Source organism: Galleria mellonella, unplaced genomic scaffold (assembly GCF_026898425.1).
Source record: "Galleria mellonella isolate WM207_F2 unplaced genomic scaffold, CSIRO_AGI_GalMel_v1 utg515, whole genome shotgun sequence".
NCBI lineage: Eukaryota > Metazoa > Arthropoda > Insecta > Lepidoptera > Pyralidae > Galleria > Galleria mellonella.
Window position 1 is genome coordinate 1,869,074 of NW_026442107.1, and position 24,410 is coordinate 1,893,483.

A 24,410-nucleotide genomic window follows, 5' to 3' on the forward strand; every position below is an offset into this window, starting at 1 on the left:
CAGGCGGGTTGGCAAGAGCAATTAGGCTTTTAGAAATAATTTAAGAGGGACGCTGCTGCCTATCTCCCGATCATTAAGTTCTCTTACGACACCTACAAGAAAGAAAGGGGTGGCCTATTCTATGCCGGGACCATATGGCCAATATCTATATATTTTAGTATAATACCTATATGTTGGCCTAACAGATATATTTTAAATTACAGCCATATGGCCCCAGCATAGAAAACGCAATAGAAAAGAAATTATAAATAAATTTCTAAAATTTTATCTACCCGCGCAAAGCCGAGGTGGATTATTAGTCATAAATAAGAAACACTATTAATAAAGTGTTCAATACATAATTACTAAATTACGTAACATAATTTATAGTATGATGACATTAAGTAGGTTATAGATTAGGTAGTATCTCTGTTATAGATCTATGTCTTAAAGTAGGAATAGAACCACCAACGTATATTCGTAGGCGTATGCCTACGCCGTATAGTCTTCAAAAATTGTAAAGTTATATTAAATGTAAAGTACTACATCAAAAGCTCGACCTTTCCAGCACTTGTTCGCTTACGTCGTTTGCTGTGCTAACTTTTGTAAATTTTGAAACATTAATTACATATCATTTCAATGAAATTGCCTCTTCTCTATATAATTAATCGGTTATGATGAAAGTCATTTATTAATTATTACAAGTATGTATAAATCCCCGTCATCTTTGTCGTACAAGAAATTTCTTGTTGCGAGCAATAATTCTCGCACATCGAATAACTCGATACGAAATATCACGCAGAAGCGCTCGTGGCATCCAGAATATGTATATTTCCAGCAAAGGTGAAAGCCAGCTATCTGAACTATCGGACGGAAATTGCACCCCAGAAGGGGGAGATATAATCTACTCGTTGCGTGTACCGCCCCACGATCATTAGCGCTATCCACTGATAGTTCGGAGTTTCTTTACATTCTCTCCATGCCTTATATCACGGTGATAATGCAGTGTTTTAATTTTTTACTTATAAATACTCTACAGAAAAAAAAAATAAAGAACATATATTTATTTGATAATATACAATTACTAGTAATAATTATGACTAAGAATTATAACAAAAAATGTTAATCAAGCAGATCTCTGTTCAGCATAATGCCGTGACCATGGATTTATTAGACTATATCATTGTAAAATAGGTATATTTCAATAGAGAAGATATATTACAAAGTAAAATAATTTAATAAATTCAAAGAACAAAAGATTATACACACACATACAAGACCACAACGTCATACAGGTAAATATAAAATAACATACATTACATAGGCTACGTTACTAGCTGATAATGTAGCTTACTATAGGTCAAAAATTATAAAATCAGTTACGTAGTTTTTGAGTAAACAAACAAAAAGTCCAATCTTTCCTGTGTATCATATTAATTAGGACATATACATATTAAATGAAAATCCTTTTTAAGGTGTGTTTAACCAGTGACACTAAACATTTTTCTCAAATGAACGTGGATTGGAAAACGATAAAAAAAATACACTAAATTCTCCCGTACTAACTTGATATATATCTGTGGAATTCTACTGATAATATTCGACTAGTAATAAATTAGACGCACCATTCAATAATAGGAAGCTCTATTTTTTAACACATATTACCAGAGGGAGACTTTGTACAAAAGTCGTTTGCTTGGGTACTTCTGTCCCATTCATTTTTGTAGTGTAAAGCAGTTGTGTTCGCAGAGCTGTGTGCCGATTTGAAAGGTGGGATATGGCAGTAAATTTACAGGGTACAGAAGAATAACACCTGAGTCCTCAGGAATAGCAACGCATAGGGGGTATCATGGGCGAAACAGTATACTCTGTTATGTCCATGGTACTGCTTATGACTATAGATGGCGGTTACCACTTTTCATCAGGTGGGCCATCAGCTTTTTTGCCATTCTAAGTTGCATAAAAAATACACATCCTTGTTCCTTTAAAAAATCTTTTATTAGCAGAAAGCTTCCTTAAAAAACTGCTCTACTGATAATTCCATTCTATGTAAAAGCAAATCAAGCGAGCAAATGTAACAAAATAAATGTGAACAATAACCAAAACACGCTGTTTAGCCGTACGTTGCGGCGGCCGTGGACGCGAACACACGGGTCGCGGGTATTACCATTCATCTCAACAAACATATTTAGGTGTTTTTGTTAGAAAGTTTGGTCCCATTATTGTGTTCGAGAGGATTCCCAAACAAAAACACACTCACTCTAAACACGATTTAATAAACCCAATTCGGTAATTTTTAATGGAAATATTTACATACTTATAGGTAAATTTTATAAACTGACAATCGTATTATTCTATTATATTATAAATATGGAATTTCGAAATAAATATTTAGAGTTTTGTTATTCAATCTCGCTTCAATGAATGAATACATTTAAATACATTGAATTTAAATTTGATAGAGGAATAGACTTGCATTTTTCCCTCCAGAAATAAAAAAAAATCTGGAAATAAATAATTTATTTCCAGAAATGTATTTCAAATTTTAATAATAATATATATAATATAAAAAAATAAACTCTGTAAAAGCAGCTTACTGTTCATTATTGAACATAAGCACTCATCCATAAGAAAGGTTTTGTCAGTAATCGCCGCGCTTGGTAGGTGGGTTGGCAACTACAGTTAGACTTTAGTGATGTTTCAAGAAGGACGCTGCTGTCTATTCCTTGGCTGTTCTTTTAGTCGCCTCTTATGGCACCCAGGGGGCAGAAGATTATTTCATTAATATAGATGAGTATTTATAAACGTTATGTCACATCAAATTTTATGATCTTGTTTGACGCCAGCTGCAGACTCGCAGGCCAATGCCACAAGGGGCAAAAGCGAGCACGCCATATTTACGTTATGGGGAGAGCATAAATTACCAAGGAATTTAATCCCGTAACAGTCCAGCAATATGGACTTTCCGCTTCCTCTTTTTGAATGGAGACCCATTCCATCAGTCAAAAAGTAGAGACGACTACAAATAATTAATTGACATTCAATTAAATGACATTTAGCAAACTAGTAATATTTGGCAATGTATGTAGATGCCTTTCATATAGGCTTCTTTTGTCTTAGTCTATAAAATGAAGTCTTGAGTCCAGCCTACAAAATGACAAACATAGGTGTACATCATCATCATCATATCGGCCGTTATTTGTCCACTGCTGAATATAGGCCTCCTACACAGAGGAACGATCCTGAGCTACCTACATCCACTGACATCCTACTATACATTTGAACTGATTTCATTCTATTCATTGTATCTTTCACTAGTATTCCATTGTTAATTATTAATGTAGGCGAATACACCATCCATCATCATTAATTGAAAAAAAATGTGTATTATTACATAATATTTTTTAATTAATAGGTATTAATAGGTACATTCGTTCGTACCGACACTACGAATATGTGAATTGAAAAAAGTATCGTGTTTTTCTCTCAAAAACAATCAAACAGCGATCGCGTGAACAAAACCCAATTAAGCGGTTTCGGGTCGCAAAATTGAACCCGACAACACTGATAAGGGCTAAGCTAGGAACTTCGTGAATACCACGGTGTTGTAATTTGATAATTCGTTTGATTTGCTTTATTTCAATTAAAATTTACATACGAATAAAATGTACTCGAGCGTGTACAGATAAGAGGTGTAATTTAAACTTAGGTATTTTTATACAACTTAGAATGGCAAACAAGCTGACGGCCCACCTGATGGAAAGTGGTAACCGTCGCCTATACACATGAGCAGTACCATGGACATAACAGAGTATACTGTTTCATCCATGATTCCCCCTATGCGTTGCTATTCCTGAGGACTCAGATGTTATTCCTCTGTACCTTGTAAATTCACGCCATTCCCACCCTTCAAACCGAAACACATCCATGCAAATACAACTACTTTATGGTTGAAACACGAATGGGAAAGAGGTACCCAAGCAAACGACTTTTGTACAAAGTCTCCTTTTGTTAATAATAAGATATACGTGCAATGGGTAGCAGCGTCCCTCTTAAAACGTCTTTAAAAGTCTAACTGCGGTTGCCAACCCGCCTGTCAGGCGTGGCAACTACTGGTAAAACTGCCCTTATGGGGAAGGCTTATGTTCAGCAGTGGACGAATAATGACTGAAATAATGATGATGATGATACGTACAATACATATATAGGGAAAGTTGTCCTATGTACTTTTTTATTATAACCTAATATCGATACATGAATGTACAAATGCATAGCGGGAAGGCTTATGTTCAGCAGTGGATGAATAATGACTGAAATAATGATGATGATGATACGTACAATACATATATAGGGAAAGTCGTCCTGTGTACTTTTTTTATTATAACCTTATATCGATACGTGAATGTATAAATGCATAGCGGGAAGGCTTATGTTCACCAATGGACGAATAATGACTGAAATAATGATGATGATGATACGTGAATATCGATACGTGAATATACAAATGCATATAAACAAATAAATATACTTGTAGTACAACTGTACTACACATATACATAGACATACTAGAGACTCGCCCCAGTTTAGTACACGAAATGGTTTAAACTTATTTTATTAACTTTAAACTTATACAATTATTTTCTTCATATTCGAACCTACAAAGTACTTAACCAATTTTTCATTAAAAGAGTATAACATAAATAATCATACAAAAGGATATCTTAAATTCCCGACTTAACCAAATAAGTCAAGGTCAAGCCATGGGAAATCTAGTATTATATATGTTTTGTGCTTTTATTAGTTGTTAAATTCACAAAATCATATAAAATGGAAATTAGAATAAAAGTAACGCATTTTACTTGGCAAGCGCCAACATACGAGTATAACTTTATATGACGCATAAAAAACTACTTACCAGGTACCCTATGAACCAAATAATGAGGAAATATCTTCACACGTGAGTTGAATATGTTTACCGAAGTGGAAATCTGTCCTTTCGCAGTCATTTCCACGAAACTTTTTGTTTTGATAATATACTTACTGTATCTTTAAATATCTACGAGTATAGTTGCCTAATAACAATGTGCCAAGTTCCATGTTTTACCGTAGTAGAGACCGACGAGTAGGTTAAACCGGATGGAAAGTTTCTTATAATAACCGCCCGATGATTGAAGAATGTTAGGTGAAATGAATATTATAGTTATTTACAATCCTACAAATAAATATATTCTCACGCCTTTGTCCTTTTAGAATACATGGAAACCGCAGACTAGCACTAGATTCTATCTGGACATACCTCTATAATTTTATGTATGGTTATAAGATTTGTCATCAAAGATACAAGACTAGAAGTAACTCTTTTAAAATATCTTAGAATCAAAAGATTTAAACGTTAAAAGATAAAAATTTCAGAATATCACATGTCTTATAATATAGATTTTTTTATACCCAAATCAAAACGTACTGCAGATAAATAAATCCGGAAACATTTATTGTTTTTCAGTTAGCAAGTAATACCTACGTACAAACAAACTTTAGACTTTGATAAGCCAACTTCTTCAATTCAACGATTTGTTTATATGAGAATCGAGTTACTGATTTGACTTGTTGCGACTTGAGATTGCGTGATAGAATGTAGCTTCACATTATTTATTCACTTTATATTAAGTAAGCAAAGTCAAATATATATCATCAGTGTCATCAAACATTACGTCAGTAATGAATAAATATTTATATCATAAGTGAATTCAAGTAAGTAGTACGAGTATTTCTTTACATTACGCATCATCATATAAATTTTATCGACATAATGTTTCTTTTTACTTCAAGCTTTAAATTTTGTGGAAATTACTCATGATGGAATTACAACCTCAATAATAACACAATATATATATATATATATATATATATATATATATATATATATATATATAAGAAGCACGTATCCGTATTTTGTGGGGAAATACGAGGGAAACCTGTATTTAGCAGAGAAAGACGGATGAGTTACAATTATGATGCGATGAACTGACTTCAAAATGTAAGGCTTTCTATTCTACTGTATTTTTTCTGTGTCACCAACATATCAGCTGTTAATTGCTGAACATAGCTAGATTTTGCTAGTAGTTGCCTAACTTGGAAGACGGATTGTCAACCGCAGTTAGCTTTTGGTAATGTTTTAAATGAAACGCTGCTTCCAATTCCTCGAACATTAAGTTCCCTTAGTCACCTCTTACGACACCCACGGGGAAGGAAGTTTTTTTGTGTGCTGTTAAACAAATAATTATTGAAATAATTATTTGTTTAAGTAACAGAATATACTCCTGTGTTGGTTCCATACCTACTGAATGTGTTACAAACAAAACCTTTTATTTTTGTAGGAAAAAATCTTAAATTTTCTTTTTTCTATTCAAAAGATTTCCTTTATTATTCCACTGCCTAACACGGGTTTTTCAACAGCCATTTCTCTTTTGTGAATTTGACCTTTGACATGCGTGACATCGCACAGTTTTGATTAAGTTTAAATCTATGCTTCAGGTCGAACAACATTGTATGGAAAACACGTTTCTGAGGATTAGACATGGGAATGCAATTAATCTCGAAATCCTTGAAACAAAACCCATTAGTCGCTTCGGTCTTTTCCGTTGTAAGCTCGTAGTAGGCGAGTTTGGGGTGATTATTTTTTATTGCTTTGAAGTAGAAGTGATAAGATAGACAGAAGTGGAAATATTGTAGCCTTTTCCCTTCAAGATAGCAGAGACTACTTATATGGAAAAAAGCGTGAATTTCACTTCTGAGAATTTAAAAAAAAGGAGGTATTTAGTTCATCTGTATATTCAATGGACTTCAAAAAAGAAGAGTCTCAATTCGGTTTTTTTTTATGTGTGGTACCTTACAACACTCTCGATTAAACACTGACTAAGACATTTTTCTGAAAAGATGCTTACAAATTTTATTAAAATCATTTCAGTACTATAGTTTCTAAATCAAAATAACTAGTTTTGCCACAATTAAGGTCGGTTTTTTGTAAAACACAATTTTATATGTGATCATATTTTCATAATTATTTTTTTATTTAATAGAGTTTATATATGAACAGTATAAACTTTTGTAATGGTTCAAGCTACCATTTTTTCTTTGCGGAAGAAAGTCTTTCTTGATGAAATAATGCAAAATCTATTTGTAAAAGCTATTAACATAGGCGACTGAACCCACAACCATCAGGTGAGTGACTATGTTAACCCACAACAATAAGGTGAGTCACTGTGTTAAACCACTACACCAACAAGGTCAAATGAATCCGTACCACATAGATATTTATAATGGTGCCTTCAGCACTATATAGCACGGTAGGTAAATGTTACGATTTATGCTTTAGAATTATAGATATAATGTGGCAAAACGTGGCAATACTTTGGCTTCAGACGTGACATATATTTAAATATGTGCAAAAATCGTCCAGTTCTGTCAAGTTTAGACGCCCGTGTGCCCATTGGTGTTTATTTTTTTTTTTATACCACGAAAGTGGCAAATAAGCACAGTCCGTCTGATGGCAAACTGTCACTGTAGTCTGTAGACGTCTGCAACCCTAAGGGTATATTAAATTGATTTTAGTAGAAAAAGACCAAAAAGGATATGTCGCTTTACTAGAGTAACCACCCAATCTCCCTAAATAAACGGTAAGTTCGTGCTGTTACACCTTTGCATTGCAGGTTAAAGGGCCAATCGTACCCTTATCCCACACACCTATAATCCTTAATCAACAAGTTTTTGTTTGCATACAACATTGCATCAATCCCTGTACCTCCTAGCCAATTTGGTAAAATTCCATCACTTGCGGCACGTACTGTTACTTCCTTAATTTTTTTATAAAAACCGTATCCTGCGATTGTGCCCACGTGAATTAGTATATAATGTATCCTATATATTGTGTATCCTATATTTTGTTGTGTTTCAATTTATATATTATATAGATAAAAGAAACACTAGACGTCATGTCGTATAGGGAGGTCAAGGATATGGTTTGGAATAAAGCTGGCTGAAATAAGATTCATAAATTTGTTGCACTGACAAGAGGAAACTCTTAAATGAAAAACAATTATATATATGAATAGACAAATTGTTTTTTTTAAATAAATTTAACAAAAGGAATCTATTTTTTCTTATAACACTATTAATTTTATCTCGTAGTAATCATTTAAAAGGATACTCAAAAGTGTATATTGCTGGCTGAAGACCGCACGACTTGGATAACAATGATGTCGAGAATGACATCCTCATGTGATTACGATCCTCAATGATGAGTAAACGAGAGAAAGACTATAATCAATCAAACCAATAGTACTGAAATGATAATGCTATCTCTGTCAAATTGTATGCGACAGAAAAATAAGGGAATATCTATTGTCGTCTACCCTTTATCAGGGGTGACAGTAGCATCACCATATCGGGCTGTTAACAGGGCGTGGCGGCCATTTACCATTTATTATTGTCGGCACTTAATAGGAAAACTTCGATTGATACCACTTTTGCTCCGTCAATCACCATTAGACATTATTAAGGGGAGACGCCTTGCCGAGTTGACGTTAATCACAATATTTTGTTATGTCTGACTTTTTTCTCAACTTAATCGTCTTAATTATTATTATCTCACTTGAACATAACATTATACTATACTAATGTATTATAACAAAATTGTGACTAGACGATGTACATATGGGAGATATTTAAGAAAAGTTGATATGAGAAATCTTAATAAGAGCTATAAGATACAAAACAATATTGTTTTTATAAATATTGTCTACCTGTATATTGTTATTTATATATATTAGTATCACACAAAAACCAAATTTAATGCGATTTCCTCAGTTGCGTTCTTGATGGAACCATTGATGGTTACCATTACTAACAATCCCCCATACCTACCGTTGTTAGGTGTTATAATAAAATATTTATCCCAAATACGAGTAAGCTGATTAAAAGAAAAACGACATAAAAAGTAACCAAATCTGTAAATAAAGAAAGAATAAAAAAGTCTCAAAGAATGTTAATTAGAAGTAACCAGATTTTAATTTTTCTGTTGTTTTTTGATCCATCTTTCTTTGAGGAAATTGTTCAGTTTCAGACTTTAATTCCATCCAATATATATCTTATTGTTGAAATTTAAATTTAATATCAATAATTTTGACAACTTTTAAATAAATTATGTCAATAATTCTTCTCATCGTTAGCATGTATTAAATAATAAAAAAGTAAGCACAAAATACACCAGTGTACAACAGTATGTGTGTGTTCGAAACAAAATACTATGTCCCATTCGTGTTTTTGCCGTGTATCTATAGATGACGGTTACCACTTTCCATTAGGTGGGCCGTCAGCTTGTTTAGCGTTCTCAATAGCATAAAAAAATTAAAAATAAAAACTATATCAAATCGTCTGATAGCGTACCGTAATAAACTTTCCGATAACAATTCTTTGCCCGTAAAAAGTAGGATGTACCTAATATCCTACTCTTTACGGGCAAAGATTACAAGCAATGAAATGCGTATTAAAGTATTGTTAAAGTAAGTGTTTCTGTCAGGGTATTTATTTTAAAGTAAAAACAAAATTATAAAAAAAAGAAATTTAAAAATGTTTAAGCAGTATGATTATAAAAGCTACCAGTACATTATAAACACTAAGGTTATATCAAAAATGCAATATTTTTTATTTACGTTACACTATTATGATAGTATACTTGTGCTATATCTATTCCTCAGGGCCGACCAATGTTTTAGAAACGTGAGCTGGGCTTTTAAACTAAACTATGTCTCAATTTGAGTTCCGTAACATACGCGCCCACGTAAAAGTACATATGGGTTGCCGGTTGGCTCCATTTCCCGTAACTAAATTTTACAAGAGGGTAAAAACGGTACATTGACGTATTTTGTGGGGAGTCAATTGAAAGGTTCTATTGTTTTTCATGAATACTGCATTCGGTACACAAGTAAAGTGTATTTTGGTTACATGCGGATGTGGCATAAGTTTCCAACAAAAATGTGGAACGGTTTTTAAGCCATTTACAAAAGAAAATTATTCAACTGTACTTTTTTTTTAAATACGCGATTACAGCACCAATTCTCAATTAATTTGGTACAATTACTTATATTTATTTTTAATTATTATATTTATTTTTATTTATAGTTAATTACAATTAATAATACTTTTTACAATATACGAAAGTAAGGCCAAATTTCATAATCAACTTAAAAAAAAAGAAGCTCTCATAACTCCATTATTTATAAACCCATTTAGAGTTATTTATTTTTGTAAATTCATTAGTTTTAAATTTGTCTTTAAATCAAAATAACTGGTTTTAACTCGATTGGATAAGGTTTACCCTTTTGTTGGTGCTATATTAATTTTTTGATAATGGAAGATGTGGCTCTTGTTTGCAAAAACTGGTCTATTTTTACAATACAAAATGTTATTCAAAAGCTACAACAATACCTGTAAGGAGACTATAACTTATGTACAATAATAGGAGAAAAACTACGTTTTATTCTTTTATTTATTATTTCATTACATTTTCCATTAGGTATTTTTATCTATGCAAATTAATAACTTGTATATAATAAAAAAATACGATTTGAAAGTAGTCTAAATGTGTTTTTATCAGTAAGTAGCTCAGTTATATAAATATAAACGTACTTATACAGTATATAACTCTCACGTTTGCATAAACGTTTTGCAATTACAATACAGTCAAAATCCAAAATAACCCTAGTGTATTCCCTTGACTCGCACACAAGCTTGTGTCTACAAATGGAATTTACAAAACGAAAACTGATTGTAACATCCTTCTTGTAGGGTTGCCTACATCCCTCTAAAATCTACCTCTTTATATTGATAAATAATGAAATTAAAACCAAATAGAAGTAATAAATAAGGTTCTGAATATATAGTTTGTTTTTAAAAATTTTTTTTGCTATGTTTTTGTATAAACCAAATCGATACTTGTCATATAATCGCTGTATATATCTAATATATACAGAAAATGTATGTAAAAGGCGTGACTTTACTGGGTACAGAGGAATAACACCTGAGTCCTCAGGAATGGCAACGCATGGGGGGGTATCATGGGCGAAACAGTATACTTTGTTATGTCCATGGTACTGCTCATGTCTATAGGCGACGGTTACCACTTTCCATCAGGTGGGCCGTCAGCTTGTTTGCCATTCTAAGTTGTATAAAAAAAAATACTCAAACTAATACTAACAAACATAGGTACTTATTAATACAAACGTTATATACCTACATTTGTATATTTGTTTATTATATGTATTTATATTACAAGAAGACGGACCACTAGATTAGATGGTATATTAAATCACTACACCACTAAGATTCCATCGTAAAAAGAAACTGTACCAGTGAAAACATGGTAAGTAATTTTACAGTTGACAACCCTAGGAGTTCATCATTTTTCACGGGCAGACGTGCGTGATAAATAAAAATCACATCTAAGTACCTACTGATAGTTGCAATCTTTTCAGCGCTGCTGAAACGATGGACATTTAGTCCGCAGACAAAATTTTCCTTTATGTACCAAGCCATGTATTGTCGTATACTTTTTTTTATACCACCAAGGTGTCAAACAAGCGTACAATGCGACTGATGGTAAACGGTTACCGTAGCCTATGAACGCCTGCGACACTAGAAATGTTACGTGCGCGGTGCCGACCCTTAAGAAACCTTAATACACCCTTTTTGAAGAACCCCATACTGTAATCTCTAGAGAAAACTGCGGCAGAGAGCTCATTCTACATACAGCCTGAGCGTTCGTGGAAGGGGACTCCTCTGAAACCTTACTGTACGCGACCATTTAGGTTAATGAACTTTTACGAAACATCTACAACATCTGTCTGTTCCACAAAACTTAATGAAAATATAACTAAATTTTATTGAAATAATCACTGAAACGCTTTCCAAAAGAAATCAGTAACAAATCGAAACATCGATCTATTTATTTCTTATCTGTACCACTATTGGATATCAGCAGATTAACTATAAGTCAATTATTCGTTTGTTTATATTTTTTAAGTTCTATTGAAACAGACTACAAAATTAAATTTTTAGTATTTCAATACCACCGAAAATACCTATAATATACGCTAAGAATTATCTTTCATAAAACTAAAGAGATTGGTCAAACGACGTCGTAACATAAAGAGAAAAATTTTCTACTTGAAAATACTCCCAGTCACGCTTATGCTCAGGCCATTACTTGGTCAAGTTTATCTTATAGCACTATCTAAGTAATCTGCACATCCACCTGTGGATTGATTCAGAGCAAAATCTATTGATCCACCTGTAGATTCACAAAGCTGGTCAAGTGCGAATTAAATTTAAACACCGACGAAATCGTACATAAGACCTTTATATACACTTATCGAGTTCTTTTACATTAGTGGCTTTCAAATAAGTACAAGTAACACCTATTGTCTGAACTTATTTATTCAAAAAAATAGGGCTATTTTTTATTATATACAAGGTGAAATCGAAAGCATTCTTTGAAGGCAGTGTTCTACCAGCAAAATTAATTATTATCACCAAAGAAATATGAATCGAAAAACAACAATAAATTTTTAAGGTCCTATAGTTATTTCATTGTTGAGTTAAAATAAAAACTCAAAGGTTTTTGCCTTTTTGATTTTTTGTTTCAAAAAATTTCTATATTAATATATCAACTTTTTTTTGGCAGTATAGACACTAAATATTATTATAACATTATAAGATTTATTTATATGGTTTTATTATATAAATTCATCAAGCACATAGAATAACCATTTCTATAATTAAACATTATTAAAATAATAATTAAATGATAAAAATTAAAATCAATAAAAAATATAGGTAATATCCCAATTCTCAAATCGATGTCATTCATTAGTAGTAGCCAAGATTTAAGTATTACAACGGCCGGACAGACAAAGTTGCATCATGAGAGCTCCTTCGTATTGTTTTGACACAAAACCATAAAAAATAAAATTTTTATATGTAGCCATATTTTCACGAAGAAAAATTCAAAACTGACTAACAAACTCACCTGAAAGTGTTAACCCGTCGCCTAGAGATTTGAATTGAGTGAACATCAAACCACTCGTATACTCCGCTGTTCATAGCACCCCTCAAGCGATTTGCCCTACCGATTATGTTAATATACAATATAATTAAAGTCCATTTGTATACCAGGTTTCGTTCAAATTGCAAGCACATTATATATAATGATTTTGTTATTTATAACTCTACAATTATAGTAAAAGTCATAAAGGAAGAAATAAAATATTTCATAGGTAGATATTTAGGCATTTGAGAATATATTTTTCTAAAAATACAAACTTCAATCACAGGTATTTCTATATATTATGTGACTTCATCATAGTACTGACAGAAATTCTTTCTTCTAAACTATAAACCATGCAACGCGAAAGTCTAAAATTTAATAATTGCAAATAAAATTACAAGTAATTACCAATTTAACTTTGTTATGTCAAGTAATTTATCTACTATCTATTGTAAGCTATCATTTTGTTTTTTATTTTTTGTATTATTTTTTAATTGACCTTATTGTTTATTTCTTTAATTTTTAATTTATAAAATATTGTAACTTATTTCAAACACAATTGTATGATTGTTATTGAATAAATAAATGAAATGAAATGAAATGTTACCATAGTTTTATCACAAAAATCTATCAAACCTATTACAACAGTTGATATTTATTTAGTCATTGGAAGTCTTAATGATATATATACAACTTTAAATCTTTCCTACTTCATCTGAGCTTATAGGTAAGGAAAAGTAACATTTTTGTTTTTAGGAGTAAAAGGCAAAGAAAGTTTTGTTTCACACACACCTCACATACAACCAAGACGTTTCAATTAGTTTTAGTACTAGATATAAATATCTATATTAACTATCTACTATATTAAACTATTACTAAAAATTATATTTTTTTATAATAGTTTAATATAGTTTTAAGTACATTATTTGTGCTTTTAGATAATATCAGTGAATTAATATCATGCTATGGTTTCATGATAAGAACGTTTTACTACGTCTATGGTTTCATGCATCCAGAAATTAGAATTTAGATGTCACAGCATATGTATAGATGTTGCATGTCAATTTCTATATTTATCCTATAAATAGGTCCAAAATATTCTACTTGCACTCTGTTTAAATTTTTATTACGAGAATTCTAGTATATATATTTATAGGACAAAAAAGTATGTCATATCAGCAAATACAACATTACAGTTTCAAATTTTCAAAATTTTCAAAAAAAGTTTGAAAAAAGCATTTTCAAAAAGGCTTACTGTGGATTGTAACAACGCGGTTAATTACCACTACTCACCAGAAGGAGACTTTGTTTAAAAGTCGTTTGCTTGGGCACCTCTGTCCCATTTGTGTTTCTATCGTGAAGCAGTTGTGTTTGCATGACTGTGTTTCAGTTTGAAGGGTGGAATATGGTAATAAATTTACAGGTTATAGAGGTATAACACTTGAGTCCTCAGGAATGGTAACGCATGGGAGGTATCATGGGCGAAACAGCATACTCTGTTCCTTGGTACTGCTCATGTCTATAGGCGACAGTTATCACTTTCCATCAAGTGGGTCGTCAGTTTGTTTGCCATTCTAAGTTGCATAAAAAAAATTAGTCTATGTTTATTTGTAAAGCCTTAGTACCTATATATTTACGTTTTTATGAACTAATGTAAATTCCTATTTCACAATAATAATTTACTAGTTAACATTTACATTATAGACAGTATAGTGTATGTGTATACTCTATGATTTCATAGACAGAGTATACACATCACAAACAGGTTGTACGTAATTATCATCCTATTGTACTCGTCTTCATTTCCATAACGTGACATTTATTATATGTCCTTTACGAGTCATTAGTCATTTATTCAAAAAGACTATGTACATTCATTAAGACATTATGTAGAATTTCACAAAAAAAAAAACATTAAATTAATAAATATATTTTACAATTAACAATGTCGTGTTCACCAATAATGTATATACCAATTTATTTTTCATTGTAGTATTTACATTAATCACTAGAACAAAAATCATTAACGGAGTAATGACATTTTTAAAATAAAAGGTAGTAGTTTAATTTTAAAAGAATTGAGATTATTTATTTATTACATTATGTACAATTTTCAACTGGACTGGTAATTTATTAAACAACATTACCGCCTGATGACGTGTACGATACGGTAAAAATTATAACTGGTAACCCTGGTATTTAAATAGGTAATTATCATCCTTCTAAGAGAGTGTTCTATTAGAAAAAGTGATTTTTTTTTTAAAAACCATGACACGTAGTGCAAAGTACAAATTCGCATTACAATTTATTTAAATATAATTCGTTCTGGCATTTGCTCAGTTAAGGTTAACCATTGCTCACTCAAATTGTAAGATGATGTTTTCGCTTCAACCGAGCGCCTAAATGTCTTGTCAGCATCTGTCAGTTTTCTCGACTCGATTACCATATACGTAACATTTTCGCTGCACAATTGAACCTATTTTAAGAGAATTGTTATATTAAAGGAAATATTAAACAAATACCTAAATAATTAAACAATGACAGCTTAATTTCTCAATAATGTAATACATTGCTACACTATTCTAGTATTACACTAATATTATTGTGAATTTTAAAATGACTGCAATGGTTCTTTTGTAGTCGAAAGTATTTTTCTTTGGTGTTAATATCACACTAATTTTATTAATATTAAAAATAGCTTTTTATGAACCTACAAAAAGAAGTTTTCAATTCTTCTAAATTTTTTGTATTTTACCCATCGCTATAACTTCACCAATCTACATCTAGATATTTAATATCGACAAAAACATGAATAGATGAAAATATTTTGTAACATTTTTGATTTTTCGCTATTTATGAACGGAATTACGAAAGAATAAGCTACCCCTTACTTTCCCGTGGGTGTCGTGCTTGACTGGTTGAGGGATGTGCAGCACCGGCCCTCTTAAAACATCACCTAAACCTAACTGTGATTCCCAAACCGTCTGTCAAGCGTGGCAACTATTGGCAAAGCCACCCACAGGAGGAGACTTAGTTCATCATTGGATAGATAACGACTAATATGATGAAGATGATGAATAGATGGAGGTGTTAGGAGATGCTATGTGCATACTACACTGGGTTACAACTTATAGTTCTTAATATGTGCATAACATCTCCATCCATGCATACAATAGAGAAAATCCAAAAATGCCATATCACAGTCATTCATTCACGTCTTCAATTGGTTTTCAAGTATATAAATATTCTTATTTTATGAATTTTTAAAACACTCGTTTGTGAGTCAATCGCTGTCTAAAAATATAATGTGAATATATCTCCACCCATGTCAGTTTTCCTTAGAAATTACGTTCACATGGAAAATATAACTCATTATCAACGTATTCGTAATACGTATATAATTAACATCAAAAATCTATTCTCTATATTAAGAATTTATTATAAAACCCTCAATAATATCACAACATCACTTATGCAAATCAAAATTTGTTTCGGCAGAAAAGCAATATCACTTACCGAAAGTAACTGTATTTATGTAGATTCCCGCATCACGATAATTGCTATGTCACTGTCGGATTTTCCAACATTTTTCGTTCCCAAGAGTCGAGTGGCTTTTTGAATAAGAATTAGTTCTTCAAAAAGTTTCAATTAAACAGGCCGTTCCAATTATAAATTTCGACTTTTGCTTCATCAAAATGCAGACTACATGACTGATACTTGGAGCAACAAAACTTTTTTTTACGTTGAATTAAAAACAAGACATTACTTGTAGGTATTCAGTTTAAGTCTCAAAATGGAATTAATTAGTAAAACCCAACCGAATTCTATTCTAATATTGACTACATTATAATATAATTAGGAATTTAGTCCCACAAAAAACAGACATCAATTGTGACAAAATTGGTTATTTTGATTTAAAAACTAAAGTACTGAACCGATTTTGATAGAAAATTCTATAGGACCAAACTGTAAGTATATCCTTTCTGACAAAAAAAATCCAAATCGATTTAGAACTGACGGAGTTATAAGGTAACAAACAAAAAATCGCCGTGTGTCCCCCCACATAGAATGGGCCAACACGTCCATTCCCGTGGCTATCGTAAGTGACTAAGGGAGGCCAAAGGTTAGACAGCAGCGTCCCTCTTGAAACATCTCTAAAATACTAACTGCGGTTACCAATCCGCCTGCCAAACGTGGCAACTACTGGCAAAACTCCACTTATGAGGAAGTCTTATGTCCAGCAGTGGACAGTTAACGGTTGAAATTACATATAGTACAATAGTTAAAAATTACAATTATTAGTGTGTTTTACTTATTTCTAGACCGGTATATAAAAAAACGCGCCTCGTCTGAAAAAAAAAGCTTACCGTAGATTATTGGCGATTATTTTCCTACAATCATGTATTCAAGATTCATGTTATAATGATGCCAACGCACTAGTTGCCCTTTACGACCATCTTTAAGAACATTCACATAATGTTAGGAGAATAGTGTAATGGGCCCTTAGTAATACCCACATGTGTCGTTTACACAACGTACTATTCATATGTAAGCATATATGTACGTCTGAATATAAAGGTACTATTCTATTCCAAATAAACTTTAGCATTCATCTTACTAATATTATAAATGAGAAAGTTTGTGTTGATGTTGCACTTTGTATATTGAACGTATTTAAATGAAATTTGACACCCACATAGACACCACATCCTAGATTAACAGACAGAATAATTTTTAACTCACTCACTTATTACCCAAATTAATTACCCATTAGCATCTTGTTGTATCAGCCGGTAACTGTCCATTGCTGAACATAGACTCCCTCATAAGGGGAGCTTTACTAATAGTTGCCACGCTTGGCAGGCGGGTTGGCAAACGCAGTTAGACTTTGATGATGTTTTAAAAGAGACGCAGGTGCAAGGTACATGGCAATTAGCATCTTAATTTCTATTTTATTTTATAAATCGTAATAAATAATTTTCCTCAATTTATTTATTGCATTCAACACACTAAGCCTGTAGACAAAATAATAAGTGTCACATAGACGTATTTAAGAAGACGTCAGGGAGGCCGCGCCCACTCCAGAATTGTTTGGTACCCATACCAGAATGCAAGCGAAGCTTTCCAAAGATATCTTCGAATATATATACGCCTTTTTTAAAGATCCAAACTCCTCCTCCCTCTTAAAAATTATACTTAAATACGCAAATGTTTACACAATTATTCAAATCGCCTAATGCTTGAGCTAGAATACTTATAGGACAGGATATAGGATGGAATGTTATGAGATACTAAACAACGAACGTATGGGAGCACATCCCAGAGCACCCACACACGAAGCAGTTCATAAAATTTGGTTACCTAAATTCGCTCAACCGAGAATCAAAGTAGACAAAGTAACAATATATTGACGTCGTTTCTAATATAAACCCCGGAAATTTCTAGTATGTTATATATAAGTAATACCTTACTTACATTTTCTTTTCCTCTCACTTCATATTAAACGTAAGTAACAGCAGGAAACAAAGATTCAGCGTGTTACTGGTCTAATGGATTTCCCTTGGATTTCCTTGTGCCTACACCAGACTTGCGAAATACCATGTGATATGTAATGGAACGTTTTTAATGGTATCTTTTATCTGAAAATCCACAATTTTTATTCATAATTTTTAGATACCTAATAAATATCATTCTAATATGTTGAAGCCGTTAAATTCAACGTATCGTCATATCAGCTGATAACTCTCCCCTGCGCTGAACATAGGCCTCCTCCTATTGAAGAGTTTTGTCAGTAATATCAGTATTGTCACGCTTGGCAACAGGGTTGGTAAATGCAGTTAGTAGCTAATAAGTAAAATAATAAAAAAGCTAAAGTTAATAACTTTGGTGATGTTTTAAGAGAGACGCTGATGCCCATCCTTCGACTACTAAGTTCCCTTAGTTGTCTCTTGCGACACCCACAGGAAAGGAAGGGGGTCCATTCTATGACAGAACCATAAGGCGAATCGTTACTTTATAATAAATACTATATTAATAAAATAAAATTATTGTCATTTTATCATTGAAACTGAATATTTTTGGTCATAGAGTATGACTAAAAAAATGTCGAAAAATATAACAATTTTTAAACTCCCAGATCAGCACGGTGAGTCTAGCTATAAAGCTACTCGTACTCTTAAAGGTACTCGTTTATAACTCAATTTATTTCATGAAAAATGTTCACTTTCTTAATAGAACATTGCTTCAATAGTATGCTAATTTTTACAATTTGCCCCTATACTGTGTTAGTCGGAAAAAGATCACAAAACCCAATAATCATTTCATGAATCTGAACAATTTTTCCAATAAATGATTTATTGTGTTAATTATTATTATGGCTTATAATTATAAAATTTCCTTCCAAATTGAATAAAGAATGAATAAAATGAGCCCCAATATTAAGTACATTAACGAAGTACTTAAGAGGAAATTATGAATTTCTCAGAATCTGTAGAACGTAAGTTAATCTCATTATTTTCGGTTTAAAATATAATTTAAAATAAGCCTTTGAGGCTGCTGGTGCATTCTTACGGAAATCTCAGTTAAAGGATAAATCGTTAAATAACATGAATCCCAGCTGTGAAATGTCTTCAGACTTTTTGGATGTTTGATGATATATTATCCATAAAATCTCAATGGCATTGCTCAGCGTACACCGATATGTAATACGCTAGCAGGGTACCGATGAAAGATAATAAGCGAGGATAAAGTCAGATCAGTTAGTACTAATACTCGCGACTTAATAACATTGTTAACGGTTTTTTCCCAACTGCTAAAAAGGAGAATAATGTTTTTCAATTATTGGTATGAATCTTTACAGATCTTTAGGAGATCTACAGCTTAAAATATGTGACTAATTTTAATAAATAAGGTGGTGTCAGTTTCTTTAAGTTTTTGTTAGCTCTGTAATTCTCTTTTCTCTTCAGCTCTTGCATCTAATGTCCTTTACCTGATACCTGAACAAGAAGAATAAATTACTATCTAGCACGCTCCGCGCGTATTCAAAATACATATTTTATATGAAATACAAACAATTATTCCCAGATAGTACGAGACGTCTGTAACTCTAAAAAGTAATTCTTTAATTGCAAGCTTTGAAAGCATTTGTAAATAAACTTGTCAGTTTAGAATTATGGTCATAAAAAATTTAAGAATGACATCTATTTAAAGTCATAGACGAACTAACTGAATTATGTTTGAAGAATCGACTCATAATTTTATTAGGTAAACATTATTTAGGGTGATACTGTCATTTTTAACGCAATAAGGGCATATGAAGGTCCTATTTTTTCGACACTAGGCTAAAAAAAGATGTTTAAACGGCTGCACGAAATTAGCTCATTCAACATTGCTCAAGTGTTCCCATAAAAATAACTTTGACATTTAGTAAATTAGGGCCCTAGGCTACGGTTAAGTCCAGAATATTGTGACATTGCTGTATAGGTGACCAAAACATTCCTGACCACCTTTAGTGGCACGGATTATGGTAAGGTATGTCGGTCCGTCGGGCCCTCCGTAACGTTACACTTTATTTAAAAGTTTTTGTAATGAAACAATTTCATACCTTCTATGTATAGTGGTAATACTAACTAATACTATAATTGTAAAAGTTTGAGTGACAGAGATTTATGTTAGAAACGTTTATATGGTTAAATAAATTTGACTATATTTTAAATTAATAATAATTCTAATAAACTCTTTATTGCGCACAAAAAAGATATAAAATGGGAATGTTTGTACAGAATGTGCATATACAATAAGAGGTCTTATCGCTAAAAACAATCTCTTACAGACATCCTGGCATACATGGTAGGTATTATATACAGTTTCTTTTTTATGCAACTTAGAATGGCAAAGTGATAAAAAGTGGTAACTATCGCCTATAGACATGACCAATAATACCATGGGCATAACATAATATACTGTTTCGTCCATGATACCACCCATGCGTTGCCATTCCTGAGGACTAAGGTGTTATGCCTCTGTACCCTGTAAATTCACTGCCATATCCCACCCTTCAAATCGAAACACAGTCATGCAAACACGGTTGAAACACGGATGCTTCACGGTTGAAACACGAATGGGACAGAGGTATCCTAGCAAACGACTTTTATACAAAGTTTTCTTCTGGTATTACATATATGTGTTAATATATAGAATCTCTATTTTTGTTCTAATTCGTACTAGCAAAAGAACCTAATTCTATACTAACTGTTAAGTCTACCTACACTAAGCTTCTTCAGCATATCTCTGGCCCCATATCTTAAGTAACCGAAGATAAATCAGTATCTCTGTTAAAAAAACACACAAATATGGGCGGTACTTACGAGTAGATACATAGATTCACTATAATTCTTACTAATACATATTATAAATATGAAAATGAGGTTGTTTGTTTTTTACTTTATTGCGACTTAACCCATCTGATATACACGTAATATATTGGATTTGGAAAACATATAGGTTACTTTTTATCACGGTCAGTAAATACCCCGATCACGCGGACAAAGTCGCGAGTAAAAGCAATAGTATTAAATATTTCTACATGTCTACATAATGACCCAGATATTGTCTATTTATCATTGTCTATTTATCCGTCACACAGGATATCTTGAACTTGAATACCCAGAAATAGGAAAAATAATAATATTAAATACCACATAATTACATCAATTGCCTAGTCTAATCCTTTTATTTGAAACTTTTGTCCATTTATATTAATTATAAGAAACCAAACGACCAAATCTAGGGATACAAAGCAGGAGCAATCAATGATTGTGATATACGAAGTATTTAGAATTGTGAAGAATAAGAGTATTTTTTTTTTTTTTGCAATTTCTGAGGCTTTACGCAACTTTTTCATAAATACTAGGTACGCCTATACGAAATTTCAGGTCGCATATGTGCTTTTATCCTCGTAGCTCCAAATGACGAAATGAATTGGTAGAAGTAAATAATTATTGTACACAATAACTTTTCCAATACACTTTGTTATTTATTAAACGTGAATGTAATATTGGAAACCTACGAAATTGTTATATTTCAATATATTCCAATATTACAGATTAGTTTGAAGTTTAGTACCAGATATATATTTGCCATTTAGAATTGTAAACTCAAATAAGAAATATAATAAATTTACATTTGGTTGCACTGCTTTAAAAAAATCTTTCTTATATTGTGGTAACCGCCACAGTACCAAAGTTAATATCTACTCAGGTAATTTATTTGCCGCTGTTTATTTTGTCTTTGATGTCGTTATATTTGTGTATATGAAAAATAAAAATTCATTTTAAAACATTTAATTAATGGAAATAAATGTAGGTATAATTTATATTTTTTTTTTTGTTAACAACGAGCTTCATAGATGATTCAGAGATTAAGGTAGATAATAACGAACTGAAAACTATTGTGAAATCAGATTAATTAAAGACTAGGATATTAAATAGAGTGACAAAATAATTTTGCGTCCAATTAAAAGGATAAAACATGGAATTTAAATAACATATGAATTTACTGAAAACATTTATCTGAAAACTCAAGTAAAAATTTGCTTGTGAATAGCATTATTATGTGCCATGAAAAGTGAATATTATATTAGAATCAGAAAGTTCGCTGTAATACAGAAACGTTTAAACTAAAGAATTGCAAATCCCATCTGCCGTTAACTGTCCATTGCATAACATAGGCCTCTCCCATAAGAGAGGTTTTTCTAGTAGTTACCTCGCTTGACAGGCGGGTTGGCAACTGTAATTAGACTTTCAAAGATGTTCTAAGAAGGACGCTGCTACCCATCTCTCGGCCATTAGGTTTCCTTAGTCGCCTTTTACAACACCCATGGGAAAAGAAGGGATAGCCCATTCTATGCTGGGACCACACGGCGAACCATACATTTACATAATTTGAAGTTAAATAATAAATAAATAATAATTAATATAAAAACAGATAATGAACCAAAGCTAAATTGAGAAGGTCTAAAAAACTGATATTGCGTCGTTGTAATTCACATAAGTACTTAAATTAAAATTTGACATTTTAAAAGTGAGTAATAAAATTAATAAAATATCTATTTCTGCTTAAACTCTATTAAATATTATTTAAGGCAATTGTTTAAACTTACTGATTATTTCAAGCGATCCACACGACTTAATCATCTCTCTCTCTTCACTCATACAGTCTTAACAGAGTGGTCGTGGTTTTTATGATTCTAGTGGATTATCGATGAAACTCTTCTTTGCAAATACATTGCAAGGACCTTATCCTTGCAATGTATCTCCATCTATTTCTGCTCATGGCTAATCGAGAGGATTCTACAATAAAATGCTATGTGGCCATGTTGATGAGGTCAGCCCTCAGACTTAATCATAGATATGATCAAAACATGAAAACCAAAAAAATACTTAAGCGAAGTTAGAATTATAAACGACCATTTACTGTTCAACTTTTTGAGGTCCCTCTCGTAAACTAATACCTACTCCAATAACTATTACCAAGATTTTGAAATGAAAACACAAAGAAACGTTATCATCGTAGTCTCAGGATCTTTCAGTCAGTTTCGAAACTCTTTGTAGTAAAATAGGTGTTTTATTTATCAATCATACTTTTTCCAAAAAAAATCCAGTATAAAAAGTCCCGTGTCAAATAACACAGAACTTTTTATATTGGAAATTTTTAACACTGATAAGTCTTCTGAAAATCTCTAGCAAAGACACCGATTTTTTTTTTAATTTGGCAAAGAAACATACACAATTATCTCCAATACTTTGTTTTATTAAAAAAAATATTTCCATCGTTCACTAAAATTTGTAAAATAAACTTACCAAAATTTTATTCAAAATCCAAATAATAATCTGATAAAAAAACTTTTCACAACCAGATACACTTCACGATTTAAACATATTTATTTAAGTGACTCTCATTCCTATGTTCTAAAATATATATACATTCCTAAAATAATAATCACAACCAGCCAGAATCACTTCTTTTTAAATTTCGCGGTCTGACAATCAAACCTATCTATGGAGCGTCCAAGCCGTGATGTATCGCGTAGCTCACTGGACTGGAGGCACCCGCGCCCACTCGCGCCTTTAGCATATACCTGTGTTTTAAAGCTTCAATTATTGCAACGCCATGTCAAAGTATATGTGATCATCGAAACGTGAATGCTGGAAAATTGAACATTGAATGTTGATAATGACGCTGAATATAATATTGATAATTATATTATTTCGAGTTTTGGACACTTGCAAAATACTAATCAGTTGTTTCGATGAAACAATGATGGTCTTAA

General features: G+C 31.9%; 1 long non-coding RNA gene across 1 annotated transcript in view; it reads right to left on the minus strand.

Moving 5' to 3' along the window:
* LOC128201493 (uncharacterized) overlaps positions 1-24,153 on the minus strand; it is a 133,443-nt gene extending 109,290 nt beyond the window's left edge. The window contains exon 1 of the long non-coding RNA XR_008253261.1: positions 23,941-24,153. This is a non-coding gene — a long non-coding RNA (uncharacterized LOC128201493). The remainder of the gene's footprint in view (positions 1-23,940) is intronic.
* Between the last annotated feature and the right edge of the window lie 257 nt (positions 24,154-24,410).